The sequence below is a fragment of the Schistocerca nitens genome, chromosome 1 (assembly GCF_023898315.1).
Source record: "Schistocerca nitens isolate TAMUIC-IGC-003100 chromosome 1, iqSchNite1.1, whole genome shotgun sequence".
Taxonomy (NCBI): domain Eukaryota; kingdom Metazoa; phylum Arthropoda; class Insecta; order Orthoptera; family Acrididae; genus Schistocerca; species Schistocerca nitens.
Genome location: NC_064614.1, coordinates 560,822,316 through 560,830,724, shown reverse-complemented (window position 1 = coordinate 560,830,724; position 8,409 = coordinate 560,822,316).

Here is an 8,409-nt window from a genome sequence, read left to right as displayed (position 1 = left end):
GATATTCCTGTTTGAAGAGGCTCAATATGCCAATATGTTCGATGCAGTATCAGCATCTCTCTAACAATCGCATGACATTTGACTCACATGGTGCTAGTGCAAGGGATATGCGAGTAGCTATGAACTAGTCACTACAATAATCTATTGCTCTGTTTAAAATTTTAGAATTTGTGAAACACAGGAGGAAATAGCACTAAATTCTATCATCTTGTTTAGCTGTGAGAGACTGTAATGATTTACTAAGTGGGTTCAAATAAGAAATTTGATCGCCGTTCATGTATTAGAATATCGGGCAAAAAACTTTACCAGCTTTAGAACTCGGTTGTGACATTCAGGTGAAACAAGAAGGAAAAGTAATCCAGTATGAAATGTCCCGCAAATCAAATAAATCATATTAAACTGAATGTAATTGTTGTTGTTGTTAGAATAAATTAGTGCAGCAAGACCCAATCTGAAGCCATTTTGTGCCCACTAATGTACAGGTGCTGTCCATTGGATGTAGGCTCACCATACTACCCACAGGCCGGATCTATTTGTGTGTGGCGTAATGTGGCAGATTTTCAGGATTTATCCTTGGACGCAGGACTGTGGTACTCCTCAGCAGGCCGGAGGCCATGGGCGATGGATTTCAGAAATTGCGACTATCTTACTGCAAGAATATCATACAGTGTCGCATTTTATAAATATTTTATTTGTTCTAGTACATTTTGGCACTTCAAAAGTAGTTCATATGTTTGAAAATATGATTGACAAGAAGAAGAAAATCGTGTCAGTTGCTGGCAGTTTGTACGCTAGGTACTCATATATTCCTCAAAAGGAAAATCACAAAATACCTGTAAAATAATAGATATACCACAGTGCCTACCCCCATGAACCATGGACCTTGCTGTTGGTGGGGAGGCTTGCATGCCTCAGCGATACAGATAGCCATACCATAGGTGCAACCACAACGGAGGGGTATCTGTTGAGAGGCCAGACAAACGTGTGCTTCCTGAAGAGGCGCAGCAGCCTTTTCAGTAGTTTCAGGGGCAACAGTCTGGATGATTGACTGATCTGGCCTTGTAACACTAACCAAAACGGCCTTGCTGTGCTAGTACTGTGAACGGCTGAAAGAAATGGGAAACTATGGCCGTAAATTTTCCCGAGGGCATGCAACTTTACTGTATGGTTAAATGATGATGACGTCCTCTTGGGTAAAATATTCCGGAGGTAAAATAGTCCCCCATTCGGCTCTCCAGGCGGGGACTACTAGAGAGGATGTCGTTATCAGGAGAAAGAAAACTGGCGTTCTATGGATCGGAGCGTGGAATGTCAGATCCCTTAATCGGGTAGGTAGCTTAGAAAATTTAAAAAGGGAAATGGATAGGTTAAAGTTAGATATAGTGGGAATTAAGTTCGGTGGCGGGAGGAACAAGACTTTTGGTCAGGTGATTACAGGGTTATAAATACAAAATCAAATAGGGGTAATGCAGGAGTAGGTTTAATAATGAATAAAAAAATAGGAGTGCGGGTTAGCTACTACAAACAGCATAGTGAACGCATTATTGTGGCCAAGATAGACACAGAGCCCATGCCTACTACAGTAGTATAAGTTTATATGTCAACTAGCTCTGCAGATGATGAAGAAATAGATGAAATGTATGACGAGATAAAAGAAATTATCCAGGTAGTGAAGGGTGACGAAAATTTAATAGTCATGGGTGACTGGAATTCGGTAGTAGGAAAAGGGAGAGAAGGAAACGTAGTAGGTGAATATGGATTGGGGGTAAGAAACGAAAGAGGAAGCCGCCTGGTAGAATTTGCACACAGCACAACCTAATCATAGCTAACACTTGGTTCAAGAATCATAAAAGAAGGTTGTATACATGGAAGAATCCTGGAGATACTAGAAGGTATCAGATAGATTATATAATGGTAAGACAGAGATTTAGGAACCAGGTTTTAAATTGTAAGACATTTCCAGGGGCAGATGTGGACTCTGACCACAATCTATTGGTTATGAACTGTAGATTAAAACTGAAGAAACTGCAAAAAGGTGGGAATTTTAAGGAGACGGGACCTGGATAAACTGAAAGAACCAGGGGTTGTACAGAGTTTCAGGGAGAGCATAAGGGTACAACTGACAGGAATGGGGGAAAGAAATACAGTAGAAGAAGAATGGGTAGCTCTGAGGGATGAAGTAATGAAGGCAGCAGAGGATCAAGTAGGTAAAAAGACGAGGGCTAGTAGAAATCCTTGGGTAACAGAAGAAATATTGAATTTAATTGATGAAAGGAGAAAATATAAAAATGCATTAAGTGAAGCAGGCAAAAAGGAATACAAACGTCTCAAAAATGAGATAGACAGGATGTGCAAAATGGCTAAGCAGGGATAGCTAGAGGACAAATGTAAGGATGTAGAGGCTTATCTCACTAGGGGTCAGATAGATACTGCCTACAGGAAAATTAAAGAGACCTTTGGAGAAAAGAGAGCCACTTGTATGAATATCAAGAGCTCAGATGGAAACCCAGTTCTAAGCAAAGAAGGGAAAGCAGAAAGGTGGAAGGAGTATATAGAGGGTCTATACAATGGCAATGTACTTGAGGACAATATTATGGAAATGGAAGAGTATGTAGATGAAGATGAAATGGGAGATACGATACTGCGTGAAGAGTTTGACAGAGCACTGAAGGACCTGAGTCGAAACAAGGCCCCCGGAGTAGACAACATTCCATTGGAACTACTGACGGCCTTGGGAGAGCCAGTCCTGACAAAACTCGAGGGACATGAAAGGGAAGCAGTGGTTGGAAAGGGAGTGAGACAGGGTTGTAGCCTCTCCCCGATGTTGTTCAATCTGTATATTGAGCAAGCAGTAAAGGAAACAAAAGAAAAATTCGGAGTTGGTATTAAAATCCATGGAGAAGAAATAAAAACTTTAAGATTCGCCGATGACATTGTAATTCTGTCAGAGACAGCAAAGGACTTGGAAGAGCAGTTGAAAGGAATGGATAGTGTCTTGAAAGGAGGATATAAGATGAACATCAACAAAAGCAAAACGAGGATAATGGAATGTAGTCGAATTAAGTCGGGTGATGCTGAGGGAATTAGATTAGGAAATGAGACACTTAAAGTAGTAAAGGAGTTCTTCTATTTGGGGAGCAAAAAACTGATGATGGTCGAAGTAGAGAGGATATGAAATGTAGACTGGCAATGGCAAGGAAAGCATTTCTGAGAAGAGAAATTTGTTAACATCGAGTATAGGTTTAAGTGTCAGGAAGTCGTTTCTGAAAGTATTTGTATGGAGTGTAGCCATGTATGGAAGTGAAACATGGACAATAAATAGTTTGGACAAGAAGAGAATAGAAGCTTTCGAAATGTGGTGCTACAGAAGAATGCTGAAGATTAGATGTGTAGATCACATAACTAATGAGGAAGTATTGAATTGGATTGGGGAGAAGAGAAGTTTGTGGCACAACTTGATTAGAAGAAGGGATCGGTTGGTAGGACATGTTTTGAGGCATCAAGGGATCACCAGTTTAGTATTGGAGGGTAGAAATCGTAGAGGGAGACCAAGAGATGAATACACTAAGCAGATTCAGAAGGATGTAGGTTGCAGTAGGTACTGGGAGATGAAGAAGCTTGCACAGGATAGAGTAGCATGGAGAGCTGCATCAAACCAGTCTCAGGACTGAAGATAACAACAACAACAACAATACCACAGTGAGTAATAACAGACAATAACAAACATAGTAGAACCAACATTTTATTGGTGGTCACCTACAGTGTTGGTTGGTTTACACAATTCTACCCCACCTTATACACTTCTTTCAAGAGGCCTACTTTTTCCTCAGGTTATTTCTGAAATAAGTGAACGTATTTTAAGTTTGTCTTGCGACTCCAAGGAAATGGGTGTTTTTGTCACCAAGTGTGTTTTGTTTTGTTGAAATAAAATAACATCAGTGATCTTAATGAAACATGCATATCATTTGGCTTGCTTTCTCCATCTAAAAACAGTTCATTAGAAGGTGTTGGTGTTAGTACTTAAGATATTTGCTCACATCAGGAAATGCCGTTAGCTTGCAAGTTTTTTTTTAGATACTTCCTCATTTGCACTATTGTTTCTTGTACCAAAGCTGCAAAGACAGATTGTCAACTTACATCTCAAAATGTGCCAGGGAAAAATACTAAAACTTGTCTGGAAATCAGGGGATTTCATTTGGGGAAACTTGTGGCAACTCTCTTAAGTGTTTCATGCTGCAATGTTGTGGACACTCACCAGTGACATGATGGGAGTAAAAGGTGGTGTGCCGACAATATGCTTGGAAGCAAGAGATAGTAACATTTTTAGATCATATAGAAGCAAACTATGATATATATAAGGGGCATTCAAATGAAACCCAGTCACTTGTGTAAAGTAATGGTAACGATTTTATTAACTCAAAAATGTAGTCATACACAGTAGACATACTCAAAAATAGTCACCAAAACTGTTGGCACATTTATCCCACTGCGACACCAGCCAGTCGATTCCATTCTTGAAGAAGCTAGTATGTTGCTGTCGGATCCAGGCCTGGACTCAGTAACACACTTCATCATCCGTTGCGAACCAATGTCCGCAAATAGCTTGTGTTAGAGGTCCACAGTGATTCTGTGGTTGTCCAAGACTAAAGCATTCACTTCCGCAACCATTTCCCGTGTGACGACTTGATGAACCTGTCCAGGACGAGCTTTGTCTTCCAGTGACTGATGTCCCTCAAGGAATCCTTTGCACCATTCCACAACACTTGAAGAACTCAGACTTTACTCACCGTACACAGCCTTCACCCGTCGATACATTTCACGGCCTCCAACTCCCTCCACCGCCAAAAATCGAATCATTCCTCGCTGTTCCTGCTTACTCACCTGCATGTTTGGTAGTGGACAATAACTTGTGTGACCACCTTCTCTTTGGCGTGAAACCACACTGGCACTATGCAACATCAAACGGTGTGCACGTCTCAGTCTCTCTACCAACAGATGGTCAGTCTCTCTACCAACAGATGGCGCCATCATACATGCAGCTTCATGGTGCCACCTTACGTGTAAGGCAAAGGTAGACGCACTGACCAGGTTTCATTTGAATGAATCTCATATTTGAATAAAAACAGCTGTGGTCTCAGGTCCCATGGTAACCACAACGTCAAAAATCAAAATGTATTTGGAAGAAACAGCCAACTGTTCGTGACAACAAAGATAAAAATTTCACACGGTGCTTTTAGGATGATGATGATTAAAAATAGTGATACCACAGACGGCAGGGTTGGTAAGCAAAAAATGTAGAAAAGGAAATGGTCTGCAAATTTGTATAAACCGTTTATTTTATTTCTGCATGTATTACCAAAATGTAGACGATCAATTAATGGCATAAATTTACAATAGGGGTAATGTTAAACTTTTTTAGGCAAATACTTTCTGAGTAAAACAGTTTGAAATTTTGATTGGTTTAGAGTATGTTAAAAATGTTTTTTTCTCAAGAAGCCTCTTGATAAAGAGGAAGTTCCTTACAAAGGAGGTCGTCTTATACTCTGGCAAATACAGTATACAGTATTCAACCATACCATTGTTCATTACCCGCTATAGTCTAGTACAGTGGTCATCAAATAAAAATACTGACTGTGGCAGCAGCACCTGTGGCCTTGTACGTTACAATCTTATTATAATTGGTAACCTACATAAATTGGTATGTTATGAGCCCCTGATGAACTACCTGTAAGAAGGGTGCAATAAGCTGGACACTGGTCCCCAAGTACTGAGTGTTAAAATACGTTGCGTTTTTTTTTTTTTTTTTTTTTTTTTTACTGCGCCAGCTACTATTTGGCTATCCGTGCACGACTCACGGCCAGACCCAAACTTCCATATGTCGTCAAACATACATCTACAATCTGTACTCACAACAGGTAAGTCCCGGTCCGGCACAAATTTTCATTGTTGTAATTCCATTCTACAGCCAATGGTAATCATTATTCGCAACTGCGAATTCATCTGATATATTTTGTAACACCGCAGTGTATCGTCATCATAATAACACAGGCACTGCAATATCATATTTATCTGCCAATACCGGGCATGCAACTTCCAAGCACAACATCTGATCTGTACGGCAATACACACAATGGGTGTAGAGTACAGATCATAGATGTATGGTTGATGAAATATGGAAGTTTGGGTCTGTCCGTGAGTCGTGCACAGATAGCCAAATGGTGCCCTCTGTAATAAAAAGCTGAGTTAACTTGAACAGGTGTCACGGGACGTCCGCCCTAAACAGATGCAACGAACATTCTACGAAAAAAAATAAAATAAAAAAGAGAGAGAGTGAAAACCACCGGCACAATCAGTGGCTTAGCGTGTTCATTCAGAGGGTTAGCTGCTGTCTCTAATAAAAAAAAAAAACTGAGTTAGTGGAACAATGATGAACTTGAACAAGCTTCATGGGACGTCCGGTGACCGCTCGCGAATTCGTGAATACGTTTGAACTTTCGTGTCGAAAATTATACCATAATAACTAATTGATATGACTTGCACATGCCCATGAGGTGTCAGTGCTGGAAGACAAACAATAAAGCATTCCCTCTCTCACATCTCCGAACCCCGCAGTGACTGTGCTAATTAATCCTCTGCCCCTGAGTAAGTGGTCAGTTTTACTTAGTTCATGGACAAATTCACCAGAGTCAGTTAGAATTAAGCTCAGCCTAAAAATTATTGTATGTATACATATTTTGTTTGTTACTGAGGAGGAAAACTACACTCTTAAGTAGCTCTTAGCGTTAGTTTTTGACAATGTTATGTAATTGAATAAATAAAAAACATACTCATCCAGTTGCAGTAGGAGACTGCACCTATGGAAAAATGTTTTACGTATTCAAACCTTTGGAACCAGTGGCTCCTTCTTCTGGTGGAAGGGTTGAAGGGGAAGGAAGAGGGGTGAAAGAAAAGAACTGGAAAGGTTTAAGAAAATGGGTAGAGTTCAGAAAAGTCCCCAGCACGCTGGGTGAGGGGAGACTTACCAGATGGGACGAGACGGAAAGACTGATGGCTGGGGACTGCATCAGATGAGACTTGAAAACCTGAGAGCTGGTGCAGTGATTGAGAGAGAGATTGTTTAGATTCGTCTTTACGATAAGGAGTTACATGATAGCATTTTAATCCACACCAATCTAAAATTTCAAATTTCAGACGTGTAGTAAGTCAAATGTGCGGGAACGTAAATGCAAAGAATCATCAGTGCCTAGATAAGACTGTTAAACTATTTTGGAGAACACAACTACACTGTAACAGACATTGTACAGCTTCCTACCTCTGTAAGAGCTCCACCTGCACCTTCTCCTGTCAGCAGATACTATGTAAATAACAGTTAAGGCCATTCTGTCTATGGATTCATCTGAACAGGAACTGGGCCGTCTCTTCCCTGGATTGCGCCTTTCCTTCTTCTCTGCAATACCTATATAAAATAGGATAGACCCCATCCTAAATATTTGACAGTATGTACAGCCTCTTACCCTTATCTTTATACATCTCAACAACGAAATGTCTCTGCAGCGTATCGATTCTACCCAGTTATTCCAAACATATATTTCCTTAAGCATTCATTTTTGTGCCTTTTAACGTATGCTACTCGCTATGCCATAACTTACATATATTCTATTAAATCACCTAATGATAATCCTTCTTTTATGTTAGTAGACCCAGAGTCTGGTCAAGAAAAGGGATTACACAATAAAACATAGCAAACGTTCTGCAAGAATTTGCGTTTTGTTGAAGAGTTAACCTGTATGTTTTGTATGAGGGATTTTTGTACATTTTCTTTCCCTTTAATATAAATAGTGGTTGGGTTTATATAACGTTTATAGGGGAGGTTGGGTACTACCACTAGTTAATAATAACATTCCTGCATGCTTCTCCAAGTAGTATTCACCTTCCAATAATTAAGTGTTGCCAGGGATGTACTCACTCCTATTATATTTATTATCAAAGCGGTCACCTTCCGACCACAACCAAAACAAATTACAAAAGCACAGTGCGACGCGGGAAACCAGTGTCTCAAACATACTTTTTCTTCGTTTCCTTAGATGAATACTCGCTACGGTGTATGTATTAAAAATTAGCTTCTCGAGTTCTGTTGCGAGTAATTCTAAGACTGCTCTTAATCTCTCCAATGTTTATAAGATAAGACACATCTACTTAATGGCTCATCAATCCGATTTTATGCCTCTTAAGCAAATACAGGGTTGCCACAAGTTCTGGAAATCAGGGAATTTCAAGTGTCTCAGGGAAATTTGGAAAAAAAAAGAAACACTGGAAAAATGTTGTTTTTGTGTCAGTGGATGAAATCGTTTGTTTACTGAGATGTCATGCATAGTCGCAGGCTGGTCGCAGCTGAGTAGTGATGGGGAG